The sequence below is a fragment of the Ascaphus truei genome, chromosome 4, assembly GCF_040206685.1.
Source record: "Ascaphus truei isolate aAscTru1 chromosome 4, aAscTru1.hap1, whole genome shotgun sequence".
Classification (NCBI taxonomy): domain Eukaryota; kingdom Metazoa; phylum Chordata; class Amphibia; order Anura; family Ascaphidae; genus Ascaphus; species Ascaphus truei.
In genome coordinates, this window is record NC_134486.1 from 317153202 (window position 1) to 317170443 (window position 17242).

The window sequence follows — 17242 nt, forward strand, 5'->3', positions numbered from 1 at the left end:
TGTGAATAGGCTACCATCAAGCTACTATTTGGATCATGTATCTGTTTCATCTGTTGATTTAATTATATCTTCCACATCTACATACCACATGGAGGAGTTTTGGTAGCACCCCGATGGGATTTATCCCCATTATCCTTTGATGTTCAAATAAACTAATATATCCTGTGTAATTCAATAGAAACTCAATGGCAATAATATATCTAATTCCATAAAGATTAATGTGAGCTGAGTAATTTATCAAATAACCTATCATCCGGAGAAAAGCCCCAATATGAAGAGACAACTTTCAAAGACAAAATAGAAACCATTGTTTCATGAAAATGTATCACATGAATATCTATATTGTGATGCTATCACTGTCCTCTAGGTGCTGCAAAAGTGCAGTAAGTGTGCTTTCCAGTCCACAGAGAGTTCGTTCCCCTAAGAGAAGCAGTAGCAGCTGCTAACTAATGGAGCTAATCAGCCTGGTCTGAATGAACAAGGAAATAGTTTAAAAGACAGACTGAAAGCTGCCATGCTGAGAGACTATTTTTCCCCAGAGAAGGGGAGTGCTCCCCAGGCCGTGCTGAAGCAGAGATGTCTGCTCCAAAAGGACTAAGATAAGCAAAACCCTTTATTATTGTGTATAGAGCCTGTATATATTGTAGCATATGCCAGGGCATGTTTTAGCTTGGAACCAGTATAGTTGGCCAGCGGTCTTTAGAAAGGGCTGTAGAAAAGTGAGTTATCTTCCCTAACAGGGATTTGTTTTGACTTAAAGGGATGGTGGGCCTGTTGTATGATTTAATCCCTGTAAATAAAACCCCTGAAGTTAAACTTTATACAATGTTTCCGGCCTTAAATTGGGACAAAAGAGACTGCAACGTGGTGTGGGCATCACAATATACAAATGTAGCATACACCTGGGATGTCCAAGGGATGTCGGTCAGACATAAAGGAACAGTAATCACTTATCTCACCCCCTCATATGCCAATTTGTTTATGGGTTTATGGGAATCCACATTCATTTATGGTGAGTCTAATTTATTTCGAGATCATATTGTTTTTTTACAAACGTTACATAGATGATTTGATTTTGATTTGGAAGGGGGATTCACAGTCACTTGATATATTTATTAATACACTTAATATTAACACATTCCATTTTATATTCACTTATGAACACAATATTAATCATATTAACTACTTGGATATTACTTTTTATATTGATGAAAACGGAGACATGCTGACTGATATATATAGGAAAAATAATGCCAGGAACACCTTTCTTAAGGCAGAAAGTAATCACCCGAGGTCACTCATCAGACGGATACCAAAAGGACAATTCCTCTGCCCTAGATGGTTTTGCTAAAGTGAGGAATCCTTTGAACAACAATATTTAGACTTGGCTGATAGATTTTCATCTAGGGGTTACAGCACGAGAGATATAGAGGAGGCTTACACTAATGCTAAATTCTCTACTCGTGCTGCTTTATTGTGGCCTAAATTTGTTGCTGGATTAAAAAGCTCCAGAACCAAAACGACATCAGTCAATTTAGATACATCTACACCGCTGTTCATTACTCAACATAGTAGACAGTCCGCTCAGATTCAATCTATTTTTCACAAACACTGCAGCGTCCTTACTCTAGATAGAGATATTCAATGATCTGTTGAACAAGGACCATGTTTGCTTATAAAAAAAGCAAAGTCCTGGGCGAATTATCTATCCTCCGGATTATTTACTTCAGAGTCTGACAGTGTGCAAGTTAATAAGAAGCCACTAGACAATTGTAGTATTTGTTGTTATGCTAATCCAATAAAAACAATCAATGTTGTACATAGTAAGAGAACACACAAGATTCTAGTTTTTATCAATTGTAATTCCAATTTTGTTGTGTATTACTTGATCTGTGGCTGTGTGCAGGGATACGTCGGTCGGACCATTGGACCTCTAAAGGTCTGGATTGTGGAACATATAAGTTCCATTAAGAAACAAGATATTATGCTTGCAGTCTGTAGACATTTTGTAAACTGTCCATTTGGAAAATTGATTAACTTTAGTTTTTCTTTTATTGATTTTATATCAGCCCCTATACGAGGCTAAACAGCTGAATAAGCGTGAGATGTTTTGGATTCATTCTCTTAACACTCTGTCCCCTTCTGGGAAAAATGTAGAATGGGATCTCAAACATTTCCTATGAATCTTGATTTTTGATCCGGACGCATGAGATTACTGTTGCTTTATGTCTGACCGACATCCCTTGCACATCCCAGGTCTATGCTACATTTGTATATAGATATTCATGTGATACATTTTCATGAAACAATGGTTTCTATTTTGTCTTTGAAAGTTGTCTCTTCATATTGGCTTTTTTCTCCAGATGATAGGTTATTTGATAAATTACTCTTAGCTCACATTAATCTTTATGGAATTAGATATATTATTGTCATTGAGTTTCTATTGAATTACGCAAGATACAGTACATTAGTTTATTTGAACATCAAGTTTCATACAATTATAATTGATCTGTACTTACATTTATGTGACATTATTATTGTCATATTTGATCAATGTTACACTATTATCATAATTGTTTGATTATGTGTTTTATTCTTTAGATATCCACTTTACTTATTTAATTCATTTTTAATGTTACCAGAGTCAATTTTATTTATTATCCTTATGATTATGTCCCAATTTTTGATTATTCAGCTAGTGTCCTTTTTGTGGGTGCATCTCTGACACTGTTTGTCAGCTCTTCAGTGTTTCATCCTCTCCGGAGAGTTTTTGTTCCCGGGGGTTCTTTACCTGGGAACACAGGTGGCAATTCTTCCAGTGGATGAGTGCCTATAAAGAGGCACCATTTTGACTCTAGAAACACTCTTTGATAAAGCGCCGACTGGCGAGAAACGCGTTCAAGGTTTCTCTTCTTTTTACATTTTTAGGCTTAAAGCCTCAATAATGTTTTGTTATTTTTCAAACGTCCTCCAGTTCTCTCCCTTTGAAGTGCTCCTTTGTACCAGCTTCATCTACAAAATAAACAAGCCTCAAATCTTCAAAAATTATTTAAAAAAATATTTCCGTCTGCCTCTAAAATTGCCTGGGATACCACTGGCCCGATGACAATGTTTCCGGTGCCAACTCTGACCATTGTAAAACCAATCACCTTAGTAGTCTAACCCCCTGTCCTGAATCTTCTGATACATTATTCACCGCCTATACCACTGCCATGTTATCTGATCTCAAGTTCCCATCCCAAAAACTTTAAAGATACCCCAAACGGGAACAGTTCCAGGAGTGCTACATTTCCAACAACCCAGCCATATCTCCAATCCTCTGGCCATGCCATCTCCCTGTTAATAAGTGTGATAGGGGTGGAGACTACCTTCCAGGGTGAGGATACATAATAATAATAACTTTATTTCATATAGTGCTTTTCTCCCAATGGGACTCAAAGTGCTTCACATGGAAGATTCTGAGTTACCCATCAGCTGGTTGTGCAACATTTCTTGCAGAAAGGACATACTATATCTGCAGTGTGATACATGGTTATTGCCCATGTACCGAGTCCATGATAGGAGGCAACAGAGGCAAAATGCTCCTTCAGGTGGAGGGAAAACTAATCTTCAACCTTCACACGTTGACTTCAAAGAGTCTAAATGGAGAATTAAAATGAAGTTGTTTTCTTTTAACTTTCCTGATATCTTCACGAGGTCACAGCTTATTGCACTGTAAAATGGAAAGTGAGAGGACCAAGGAGATCTATCATCACAGCCTTTCCCAGTATGGCCTGGGTCATGGAATATGACTGCGTAAAATAATGAGCAAGAATATCCCACTGGACTATGATCTATGGAAAAACCGACTTCTTGTTACCCACACAATATTGCAACCTTTGGAACTATCATTATATGGACACATCCTTTCATCGTTTCCCATATTACCGAAATAGAGAACACATACAGTCCTTAACCTGTTATGCTGTATATACCTTGTAAGACTATATTAATGTCTGTTGACATTGTAGTACTGTATATGGTCCTTAAGATGCCGTTACATGGGATCCTCTGGTTCATCTGAATGTGTATTGAATTATATGCCGATAATATCCCAGATTTACATCACGCAATAGAAGCCTATTATGGGACTTCATACTGAGTCTTTCTATAAAGGAACATTATGCAAGAATTGAGATGTGAATCCTAATGTATAGCTGTATCTATGACTGCAATATCCAAACTCCTGATCCAGGCAAGCTGCAGCTCCTTACTGCAGTTATACACTTGGAATTTACATTATACGTAGAGCAACTTGAATACACTAACAACTCTTAATAGACATTACTGGACGATTAAGGACAAAGGGAATTCTCTGTATAAATATGTCTTCTATTCTGCAACAGTATCTTTGGACTTATGCTATGATAACTACAGTACTGTACAATGTATCTTAGTTTATGCAACATTTTAACACCCTGCCTCATTGTACTGTATATAGATACTGATTTGCTTTATTTAACACAATTCTCTACCATGTCTCCCTAAAAGCACATCCCTTGCTCCACTCTCTTTGTTTACACTCCTAAGGGTTACCAAGCAGCAGTTGGTTCTGCCAGGACCCTGATATCACAGACTTTTTGGGGCTCTCCCCTTCTGTTTTATTTCTCTTTAAATATTAGTGTTTTTCATATTGTGCTACGATGAAGGTCCCATAGCGGACCAAAATGTTGCTTTCACTTTTGGACTAAATTACATCCTTCTTTCATCATGATATCCAGTGTGCTGTGTCTTTCTTCTGAGCATTATGTCAGTTGAAGTATACATTGTGATTGTTCTTATGAGATGAGTGCCTTCTCTGTTCTTATATATGCTACACACACACATATACAGGCATACCCCGCATTAACATACGCAATGGGACTGGAGCATGTATGTAAAGCGAAAATGTACTTAAAGTGAAGCATTGCCTTTTTCCCTTATCACTGCATGTACTGCACTGCAATCGTCCTATACGTGCATAACTGATGTAAATAACGCATGTGTAACAGGCTCTATAGTCTCCCCGCTTGCGCACAGCTTCAGTACAGGTAGGGAGCCTGTATTGCTGTTCAGGACGTGCTGACAGGCGCATGCGCGTTCTGCCATTTGCCTATTGGGCGATGTGTACTTACTCGCGAGTGTACTTAAAGTGAGTGTCCTTAAACCGGGGTATGCCTGTACCTATAGTAACAAATGACTTCCTTACGTTGCTCTGCCATCTGTCCGGGATCTTTATGATACAGTCTATTAAGGTAAACAAATATATAACACGTAGCACAATGTTGTATTATTCAGATGTCTGCCTATTTTATTGATCCCATCAGGGGACTGTAACACTTTGAGTGAAACAACAAATGAAAACCTGATCTTCTGAGCACTTACAAGACTCATGTACTTCCCTTTGTAGGGTTTGGGAGCTTATCAGCTTTCCAACTATCCAAAAATTCACAGCGGTCATAATAAGATTCAGTTAAGCACAAGAATGAAAGTTTTTGTTAACTTGCAGGGGGCGGGGGCAGGGATCTGTCTGTCAGCTGCAGTCCCAGCCTCCAGGCTCTAGGAGAGAGAGAGTGGGGCAGCTAACCAAACTGCTTTAAGTACCTGCTCCCCAATTAGCAGGGCAGGTGAGAGGAATTAGAGCACCTATGAACTCCAGTCTGAATCTCCAATCCACCAGCTTCACTAACTGTGAAGCTACTGTATGGGAAGGATCACATTTACACTGTGCTGCCCTTTCTGATCTAAATAGAACAGAAACTCCCAAATATCCTGGGACTATGTCACCATATCCTGGGACCATATCTACCAAACATACTGTACAAGAAAAGGCGCACAAAACCCTCAAAGAATCTAGAACTCACACATAGTTGTATACAGACATTTCTTTCATATCACATTTTTATATTATAATAGATTAATCTCTATTTGGTATTGAGCTCTGTGAAAGTGGTGTTTAAAAGGCTAAAGAAACTAGCAATGCATTGTTTAGTTACCAAATTAGCCAGCTGCTATACAATGTGTTGCTAGTTTCTTTGGCAGGTAAGGGGTTAATCGCCTATGGCGCTAAGGGGTAATGGGGGTGTTTCAGCAATCCTGGTAACAGTGACATCAGAGGAGGAGGGGGCTTGAGCAAAGACTCACCCTCATTGCCATAGCAAAATCTTAAGCTTCTTAACTTTCTTTATGATACATTTTTAATTATTGTAGCACCTTCTGGGGACTACTAATTAGTGTAAGGGGTTAAGGGGCTTAATGGATTAACCGGGTGAGATCACTCTGGTATTGTTTCTCCCCATCATGTGATGTAGGATGTATTGTGATCAGTAATGTCACAATAGGGCCATTGGAAGTGTATAGATAGCTCCACCTAATGTTCTAGAAGCAGGTTCCTCAAAGTTCTGGCAGAGGGTATCACAGTGAGTCCTGTAAATATGTTTAAGTGTATAGATATATATATATTTTAAGAGTGTCCTGTCCCAGTTTATTGTTTTCAGTTCAGGAACGTGCCCTTTTTAGTTAGCACCTATAGTAATGGCCCAAGATTTTTCTCATTCGGGAAGAGGAGTGAACATGTGCTTAAGGGTTTTCAGAGTAGTATCATTGGATCGGCCCCACCACAAGGTCCTTAGTAAACTCTGGATCCAATATGTATGCACAAAGTAAGCAGCACACCGTAGGGGGATACTGATCCCAGAAAGCAGAGGTTATTCCCAACAGGGGCCCGCTTGAGATGGGGCACTATTGATGCAACTCAGGAGATTGACAATCTAACCAATACTAAAGGAAACACATATAAGTACCTCTCCAGCATAGGAGTGAAAGCTACCAGGGGAAGAAGCACAGAGTAACTATATGATTTGCCACTATTTCATGTCTAATGTGGAGTACAGTACTTCCTTGTATGACGAGCCTTATAAATGGATGTGAATAAAGCTCTTTTTGTACTATTAAAGTTCCTGGTGCCCATCCTTATTCTATCTACATATAATGTATATACCCAACCTGCACTGACCTAGCAGCCTGAACAGGTATGAAAGACTGAGTGTTGCCATGTATATTGTTCATCCCGATGTAAACTCTTTTAGAGCTGGGAAAGTCGGGTTAAATTATTAAGCAAAACAAAACAGATTCATTTTTTTTGTCTTCTCTTGACATGCAGCTGCACTTTTCTCATTTTGTTTTCCTGAGAGGGATTGTTCATTTAAGTGTCACCAACTACACATGCTCGCTCCTCCCAATTTCTCTTTTACTGCCAAACTTAAATGCATCTCCAATGACTAACCACATATGTGTAAGAGTTACGCATATTACCATACTGCAAACTGTCCCTTACTCTAGCCACCTTCCCCTCTCCCTGTATAATCTCCAACCGTTTACCTATCTAGGTTTCCCCAGGCTTGAGCAATGATACTTTCCAGTTACTTATCACCCTGGGTTGCCCTTCACTATGTGACTCGATCTGTATACCACTAAATGGTTCCAGTTGGAATCTTTTACAATTGCTATTGGCAAATTGATATTTGGAGTATTGGTGAGTAAAATTTGACTTGGTGAGCTTTCTTAAATACAAAACACTGGTGCTGGCTTAGAGTGAACGTTTGCTGCACTTATCCCTGCCTTATTTCTGTCTTAGCATTGTCCCCTCTTACTGGCCCTCACACATTTGTGTATGTACAGAGAATTGTTTTTAGAAAAAGAGCGGTGGAGGAGGATTCAGCAGCCCGGCCAGTGATCCCCCGGCACTCTGGCCCTCCCTCTTGCACCTGGCACTCGACACCCCCTTCCTCCAGCTCCCCATCCCCGGCTCGATCTCCATCCCCCAGGCTCGCTCTCCATGCCCCCCAGAGCCCGCTCACAGCAGCTCGCGGCACTTCCTGTGCCTGCTGCTTGTGAGCACGGGCCGCAGGGGATTGGTCAAGGTAGAAGGGGGCGGGGCTTTGGCTCCCCCAGCACTCTGGCCCTCCCTCCGGCACCCTGGCTCTCCCTCCCTCCGGCACCCGGTCCTATGCTCGCCCTCCCCCCGGCTCTCCCTCCGACACCCCGCTCTCCCTCCGGCACCCGGTCCCCGGCTCATCTCCACCCCCCCAGAGCCCGCTCACAGCAGCTTACGGCACTTCCTGTGCCTGCTGCTACTGAGCGCGTGCCTCTGTCTGCCACCTCCGCCAAACCCACAGCCGTCTGAGGTAGGCATATGGGGGGAGAGATGGAAGATGTAGAGGGGGGGAGAGAGATGGAATATGGGGGGGGGAGAGAGATGGAAGATGGGGGGGAGAGAGAGAAGGAAGATGGGGGGGAGAGAGAGATGGAAGATGGGGGGGGAGAGAGATGGAAGATGCAGGGGTGGGAGAGATTGAAGATGCAGTGGGGGAGATCTGGAAGATGCAGGGGGGGTTGATATGAGGGTGATGGGAGATGCAGGGGGTGGGTATATGAGGATGATGATGATGATGATTTTACCTGAGCTGCCCAATTTTTTAAAATATGTATGGGGGGGTCTTTTAAAAAAGTATCAGGCGCCAGGGTCTTTTTAATATGTATTGGCGGGGGCGGGTATTTTTATTATGTATTGCGGGGTGGGGTTTTTTGGTATGTATTTTGTGGGGGGATTGAGTGAGTGGGGTAATTGACGGAAGGTGGGGGTGAGTGAGAGAAGAAAGGGGGGGAGTGAGTGAGGAAAAGAGGGAGTAAGACTCAGGGGAGATAAATACATGCGAGGCGGGAAGGGAGGAGGGTGAGTGAGACGGAGGCGAGAAATTCATGGGTAGAGGGTGGGAAATAGAGGGGGCTCGTGAGGTGTGAAATTAACCTAGGGCCGCGCTTATAGTGCCGGCGACGCTGACGTCACGCTGCGGTCGCTGGAAAAATCAAGTTGAAGTGACTTCCAGCGATTGCGACCAAGCCGTCGCGCCGTCCTGTCGCTCCTACTATAAAGGCACGCGACGGCGTCAATACATTTGTTTTGACGCGACGTCGCCAGCACTATAAGCGCGGCCTAATATGTGTCAGCCAGATAGGGGTTCCCCGAGATTTTTCTAAATACTTCAAGGGTTCCTCCTAACAAAAAAGTTTGTGAATCACTGGTCTAGTCTATCTTCTTAATCCTAGAACAAGGTAAGAATCAAAAATCCAGCCGCTCTTAATACAAAAAGTAGGCACTCACCAGCAAAAAAGGGGTTAAAAATGTATGCTTTAATGAACTACATAAAAAACAAAAAAACAGACAGTACTAACTACTCTCCCACATGTTTCACGCCTACTATGGCGCTTTCTCAAGGAGAATTTAATGTCAATTATTTATGTAATTTTAATTAATGTATTAATTTTTTTATAAGTACAATATAGATTAGAAAGTACATTTCAGATTTCAGGCTGCAAAGTGGTTTGTTTTATTTATTTCTAATAGAGGATTTCACGATCCTCTATACACACAAACACACACTGCAGCCCCCACCTCTATACACACAAACACACACTGCAGCCCCCACCTCTATACACACAAACATACACTTCAGGGCCCACCTCTATACATTACACACAAACACACACCTCGGGGCTCACCTCTGTATACAGAAACACACACTGCAGGGCCCACCTCTGTATACAGAAACACACACTGCAGGGCCCACCTCTGTATACAGAAACACACACTGCAGCCCCCACCTCTATACACACAAACACACACTGCAGTCCCCACCTCTATACAGTACACACAAACACACACCTCGGGGCTCACCTCTGTATACAGAAACACACACTGCAGGGCCCACCTCTGTATACAGAAACACACACTGCAGGGCCCACCTCTGTATACAGAAACATACACTGCAGGGCCGACCTCTGTATACAGAAACACACACTTCAGGGCCCACCTCTGTATACAGAAACGCACACTGGAGCCCCCATCTCTGTATACAGAAACACATACTGCAGCCAGGGTTGCCACCTTCTATTGAAGGCTAACCCCGAGATAATTTTTTTAGATCTATTATTACATATTTATCTTGCCTTTGGCTGTATCCTCGCCTCCAAATTCCATCAATATGGCTGCGCGACGTCACGTAATGCCCATTGCCATAACAACGAGACGCTCTGGGACGTAACGTGGCATCAAGTTGACATGACAACGGGATGCATTATGGTGATGAGGCATCACGTGATGCCACATTGTTATGGCAACATGTCACCGCCCGACGATGGAGTGTCTCGTTGCCATGGCAACGGGGGGGCGTGACGTGATGTACATTGTTTTATAAATATTTTTTTTTAAGTGTCCCGGTTTTTCATTTTGAAAATCTGGTCACCCTACTTTTGCTTCTAATCTATTTTAACATGGACCTATAAAAGCTTATCAGCAAGGAAATGGAAGCAAGCCCTCTCCTTGATAAAGGCAATTTTTGCCGAAACTTTGGACCTTTTGGTGGCACAATAAATTGCACCTTCAGAAAGACATTGTGCCTGCTTCCCTTTCCTTGCTGATTACCTTTGGGATGTCTGGACCTCCCTGAACACAGCGCACCGGCAGATAAGTACCCCCCTCCAGCACCTATTAGCGGTGTGCATGTACTTCTATATATGCCTATAAAAGCTTATGCCTGCCATATTACACAGCTTTTCAGCACGTCCTGGGTAAAATAAGTGCATAGCCTGTAAACCAATTTACAGAGCACTGTTTCAACCTTTTGGGTCACATCGGTGTCAGGATTGTCATACTGACTTTGCAATATGACGCTGGGATAGGTTTCAACCACACATTAAATAAGATATGGAGGGTAAAAAAAGTGACAAAAACCACAATGGGAAGAGCCTTCACTGTTTATTGAATAGGGGCCCTGGTCTGCTGCAGACCATTAAGTCGGTTTTGCCCGAAATGAAGGAAAATGAGTCACACTATACATCAATTTTAGAACCACTAATCCAGCACAAATTTCCAGGTAAACCATTATGACAGTACTGTCAGTAAACTTGTCAACATAAGAAATGTAGGTTAGATATGTTTTCCTTGAAAACATGGCACCAGAATTTTTTTACATAAACTGTACTTATTAATGCACACACACGCATTTTAAGATGCGTGTTACCAGTCAGTTGGCATGAAATGACATGATGCCTGTCATGCTTTCTGTCTCTCATTATAAAAGTGTTGCTTGTCGCTGTACATTTAGCGAGCTGTTCTGTTGATGCGATGTTACTTTAGCTTTCTAGGCTATCTTTCTCTTTGTACTACCAACATTTCAAAATATGCATAAATTTACGTCTCTTTTATATGTTTCCTACATTCATTTTATCCTAAAGTTTTTTTTTTTAGATACCTGTACAGTACTTCCACATTTCTAAAAACAGACCATGTAATGATGGTATAGAAAAAAAGTAGGTGCGTGATACCTGTAACAAAAAATCCGATTAGTATAATGTTTTCATTCTCTGTTTTTGGTTGCAGTGGGAACTCTTGAAATGGGTGGTGAATGGGGGATTGTTAACTTTAGTGGGGGAGCGGGGGGGGGGGCTTGAGGACTGGACTTGAGCACCCCTGACGTAATGTAATGTAATGTACTTTTCTAATAAACGTTCTCAGTACATAGTCACCTATGAGTGAGGACCTGTTAGTGGGAACAATGCAGCGAGTTGCAGAGTTGCTGCGGGAACTCTTGAATGGGGGATTGTTAACTTTGTTTTCTACACTCTACTTATAAATTGATGAGCTTTATGGACACCTGCTCAATGCTCAATTGGGTCCTATGAGTAAATCTTTGCTAAAAGAGCCACCATCTTGTAGTGTCCACGCATGCGCGAGATGGTGCGCATGCACAGAAATAAGTTGCGGTGGCTATTACCAGGATCGCGCATGTGCAGTGCAGGTGGCGGACATGATTGTACTCCCGGCACATGCACAATAGCACCTGAGGTGGCGGCGGCCATATTGGCACACCTCGCGCATGCGCAGAGCACCGGATAGCGGTGGCCATCTTGCCAAGGGACTCTGCAGGGGAACTACTCTCCCCAGAATGCTGTAAGGGAATGATCACGTGGCGTGGCTCAGCCAATAGGGCTGCTGCATTAGCTGACAGGACAGTTGGAGTGAGTTAGGACAGTTGGGACCGTTATTGCCAGGACAGAGAAAGGGAAGGTAGGGTCTTGGTGTCAGTGACACTCAGACTAGGTCAGAGTAACCCCTTAGGTCCAAGATAGTCCCCAATCACCTAATCAGATTGTGGCTGCTACAGGGAAACCCCTAGTAGGGACATTTCCCCATTAACTGCATATAGTTAGTGTATAGTGCCATTGAAGATGCCACGTTGTGAAGCATAGCCTGCGGTCTGGGACCAAATCCAGGCATACATCATTAAAGGCTATTTTATTGGGGCACACTCAGCAGGAAACCACCTGTGGATCAGAGCGGGAGAGGATTCACCCAAACGCGGCGTGGGACCACGTCGCGGACCCACGGACTCAGCGGCTCGGTTGACCTGGTCTGGACTGAGACTAGGGAGGTATTATATACATGTATTGTATGTCTTTATTTATATAGCGCCATTAATGTACATAGCGCTTCACAGTAGTAATACATGTGGCAATCAAATAAATAACAGAGCATGGGAATAAGTGCTTTAGACATAAAAGTAACATTAAGGAAGAGGAGTCCCTGCCCCGAGGAGTTTACAGTATAATTGGTAGGTAGGGAGAACGTACAGAGACAGTAGGAGGGAGTTCTGGTAAGTGCGTCTGCAGGGGGCCAAGCTTTATGTATCATGTGTTCAGAATATCCACAGTGCTATTCATATGCTTCTTTAAGCAAGTGTGTCTTAAGGTGGGTCTTAAAGGTGGATAGAGAGGGTGCTAGTCAGGTACTAAGGGGAAGGGCATTCCAGAGGTGTGGGGCAGTCAGTGAAAAGGGTTTAAGGCGGGAGAGGGATTAGATACAAAGGGGGTAGAAAGAAGACATCCTTGAGAAGAACGCAAGAGTGCACCAAGGGCCCAACACACTGTAGGTAGCGCTATCCCACACATGATTTTGGGGGAAGGAGTGGTCTGTGGACACTAACAGGTTGAGTGCCCAGACACTCCAGTACTTTGGGGGTTCCGCCAGGGAGGTGTTACTTTGGGAGATAGAATATTGTATGGCCATATACATATTGTTGTGTCTTGCTATCTGTCAGTAAATACTGTCATTATATACCCAGTTGTGTGTAATTACTGTCTGCATTGGGTTCCTGGGAAAGGCTATCCTACTGCGTTAGGGTCTCTCCCAGGTGGAGGCGCTGTGTACCATGAACGTAATCCCCCCAGGCTCCAAGCGGCGGAGAATCAGGCCTCCTGTACGCCACTCAGGTAATACAGTACTGGTAGTCCCTTTAGTCAGGGGGAATAAGGGCTACATAAAGAAAAAAATACGCTAGGGGTGGAGTCTGGATGTTGCCGGTGGTTCACATATGCATATGATATCTATTAAGAAAATGCAAGCATGTGCCACTTTTGTGCTCCCATAAATATGTCAGAATGATCCAGTAATGTTTTCTTGGTGAAAAAGATTGGTGTAAGTAGAAGGAAACTACTTGGGACATTAAATGGGGATAAATTGGGGGAATCCTTGATGGAGAGGGATTTGGGAGTCCTTGTAGACAGCAGGCTTAGCAAATAGTACCCAAAGTCATGCAGTAGCTGCAAAGGCAAACAAGATCTTATCTTGTATTAAGCAGGCAATAGATGGAAGGGAATTAAAATAATTATGCCCTTTTATGAAGCATTAGTAAGACAACACCTTGAATATGGAGTACAATTGTGGGCACCACTCCTTAGAAAAGACATTATGGAACTAGAGAGAGTGCAGAGAAGAGCCACCAAATTAATAAAGGGGATGGACAATCTAACTTATGAGGAGAGGCTAGCTAAATTAGATTTGTTTACATTAGAAAAGAGGCGTCTAAGAGGGATATGATGACTGTATAAAATATATATTCTGACACAGTACAAGGAGCTTTTAAAATAACTATTTATCCCACGGGCAGTACAAAGTACCCTGGGCCATCCCTTAAGGTTGGAGGAAAGGAGATTTCACCAGCAACAAAGGAACGGGTTCTTTACAGTAGGACAGTTAAAATGTTGAATTCATTACCCATGGAGACTGTGATGGCAGATACATTAGATTTGTTCATAAAAAGGTTGGACATCTTTTTAGAAAAGAAAGGTATACAGGGATATACCAAATAAGTAAACATGGGAAGGATGTTGATCCAGGGAGTAATCTGATTGCCAATTCTTGGATTCAGGAAGGAATTTATTTTTCCCCTTATGAGACATCATTGGATGATATAATAATGTTTTTTGTTTTTGTTTGCCTTCCTCTGGATCAATATACTGTAAGTATGGATATAGGATAAAGTATCTGTCGTCTAAATTTAGCATAGGTTGAATTTGATGGACGCATGTCTTTTTTCAACCTCATCTACTATATATTTGTGAAATCACTGTATGTCTGCGTCCCAAGGGTCAATCGCATTGGACCTTGGGCCTGTCACTCCTGCTCAGGCCATGCCCGCCCCCGCACACCTCTCATTGGCCTACGTCCAACACCAATGCCACACTGTCCCACCCCTCACTGACTTTCATTGGCCTGCGTCCAATGCCCGCCCCCGCACACCTCTCATTGGCCTGCGTCCCACCCCTCACTGACTCTCATTGGCCTGCGTCCAATGCCCGCCCCCGCACACCTCTCATTGGCCTGCGTCCCACCCCTCACTGACTCTCATTGGCCTGCGTCCAACACCAATGCCCTAATACTTCCACACCGTCCCACCCCTCACGCTTTGCTTTTGCAACACCTAATCCTCTAATCCTCAACCTGCTCTGGGGCCACGCTTCACAGCTATCAAAACCTTCACGTCTGCTACCACAGACTGCCGAATCAGGTACAGCAGTGTTTCCCAAACTGTGCGCCGCGGCGCCCTGGTGCGCCGCGGCTTGGCTAGAGGGGCACCGCGATCAGGGCCGCCAGCAGCGGGAAACAAGGGCTGCTAGCTCATTTAAAAAAAAAAAAAAAAACCTCTGAGGGGAAGCAGAGGAGCGGTCACGTGACCGCTCCCATCCAATGGGGCTGCAGCCTGCCCGGCATTGCAACTGCAGAGCCACCAGACAGCACCAAGGTGTGTGTGTGTGTGTGTGTGTGTGTGTGTGTGTGTGTGTGTGTGTGTGTGTGTGTGTGTGTGTGTGTGTGTGTGTGTGTGTGTGTGTGTGTGTGTGTGTGTGTGTGTGTGTGTGTGTAAAACGGGCTGCAGGGTGTTGTGTGTGTGTGTGTGTGTGAAAAACGGGCTGCAGGGTGTGTGTGTGTGTGTGTGTGTGTGTGTGTGAAAAACGGGCTGCAGGGTGTGTGTGTGTGTGTGTGTGTGTGTGTGTGAGAAAAACGGGCTGCAGGGTGTGTGTGTGTGTGTGTGTGTGTGTGTGTGTGTGTGTGTGTGTGTGAAAAACGGGCTGCAGGGTGTGTGTGTGTGTGTGTGTGTGTGTGTGTGTGTGTGTGTGTGTGTGTGTGTGTGTGAAAAACGGGCTGCAGGGTGTGTGTGTGTATATATGTGTGGTGTGTGTATATATGTGTGGTGTGTGTGTGTGTGTATATATGTATATATGTGTGTGTATGTGTGGTGTGTATACAGTATATATATATATATATGTGTGGTGTGTATATATGTATGTGTGGTGTGTATATCTACTATATATTTCTGAAATGTCTGTATGTTTGTCTGCATGCCCTGTGTCCCTAGGGCCAATCGCATTGCACCTTTGGCCTGTCACTCCACCTCAACACTGTCCCACCCCTCACCACACTGTCCCACCCCTCACTGACTCTCATTGGCCTTCGGCCAACACCACTGCCACACTGTCCCACCCCTCACCCCACTGTCCCACCCCTCACTGACTCTCATTGGCCTTTGGCCAACACCACTGCCACACTGTCCCACCCCTCACCCCACTGTCCCACCCCTCACTGACTCTCATTGGCCTTTGGCCAACACCACTGCCACATTGTCCCACCCCTCAGTGACCTTTGGGAATGCTTCTAAGCACCTAACACTCACCGCACTGCCTCTTACAAACACCCCCCTCCACCACTAACCCCCCAACCTCATGCACCCCCCTCCACCACCACCCCCCTCAACCTTATGCACCCCCCTCCACCATCACCCCCCCCCAACCTCATGCACACTACAAACGCACGCCACAGCTCTCCCGCTACTGCAGCCCATCACCAACCCCCCTCACCCAAACATACAACGCACGATGCTCCATCACCCCCCCCCCTCACACCAACAGCAAACGCACGCTGCTGAACATACAACGCACGATGCTCCATCACACCCCCCCCCCTCACCCGAACATCCCCGGAGCACACCCAAAACTACCCCACCCCCCTCACCCATACATCCACCGCACGATGCTCCTCCGGAGCCCCTCACCCCCCCCCCCCCACCATCCACCGCACGATGCTGCTCCGGAGCCCCTCACCCCCCCCCACTCACCCGAACATCCACCGCACGATGCTGCTCCGGAGCCCCTCACCCCCCTCCTCACCCTCTGTCCGCCCCCCCCCCTTTCCTGGCCGCTGGCCCGCAACAACGGAACTACCCCCTATCACCACTCCGCGGGACCTCAACATCACCCGCTCGCCCGGAGCACCCGCTCCCCCGGTGCTCCCCCCCTCCCTCCCCCCCAGAGCACCCTCCCTCCCGGTGCTCACCCGCTCTCCCGGTGCTCCCCCCCCCCAGAGCACGCTGTCGCCGCTCTCACCTTCAGGCCTAGAGGCCGCGCCCCCATCTCCCCATCCCCGCGCGCGCTGCTCCGGCTCTCAGGCCTAGCTGTCTCTGTCGGGAGCTGCACGGGCCGCGGCCCACACACCCCCTCACCTGAGCGTCTCAGCTCCGCATCGCCGGGGGGAACCGCCGAGGAACCCGAGGAGGAGCGCGGCCCGGTGCGAGGTAAGTAACCGCACGGGAAGAGATCTTTCACCCCCGGCCCGGCCCTTCACCCCACCCGGCGCTTCACCCCACCCGGCCTGGTGCTTCACCCGGCCCGGCGCTTCACCCAGGCCGGCGCTTCACCCCCCCCCTGCCCTGGCCCTTCACCCCCCCCCGCCCTGGCCCTTCACCCCCCCCCCCCGCCCTGGCCCTTCACCACCCCCCCCCCGCCCTGGCCCTTCACCCCCCCCCCGCCCTGGCCCTTCACCCCCCCCTGGCCC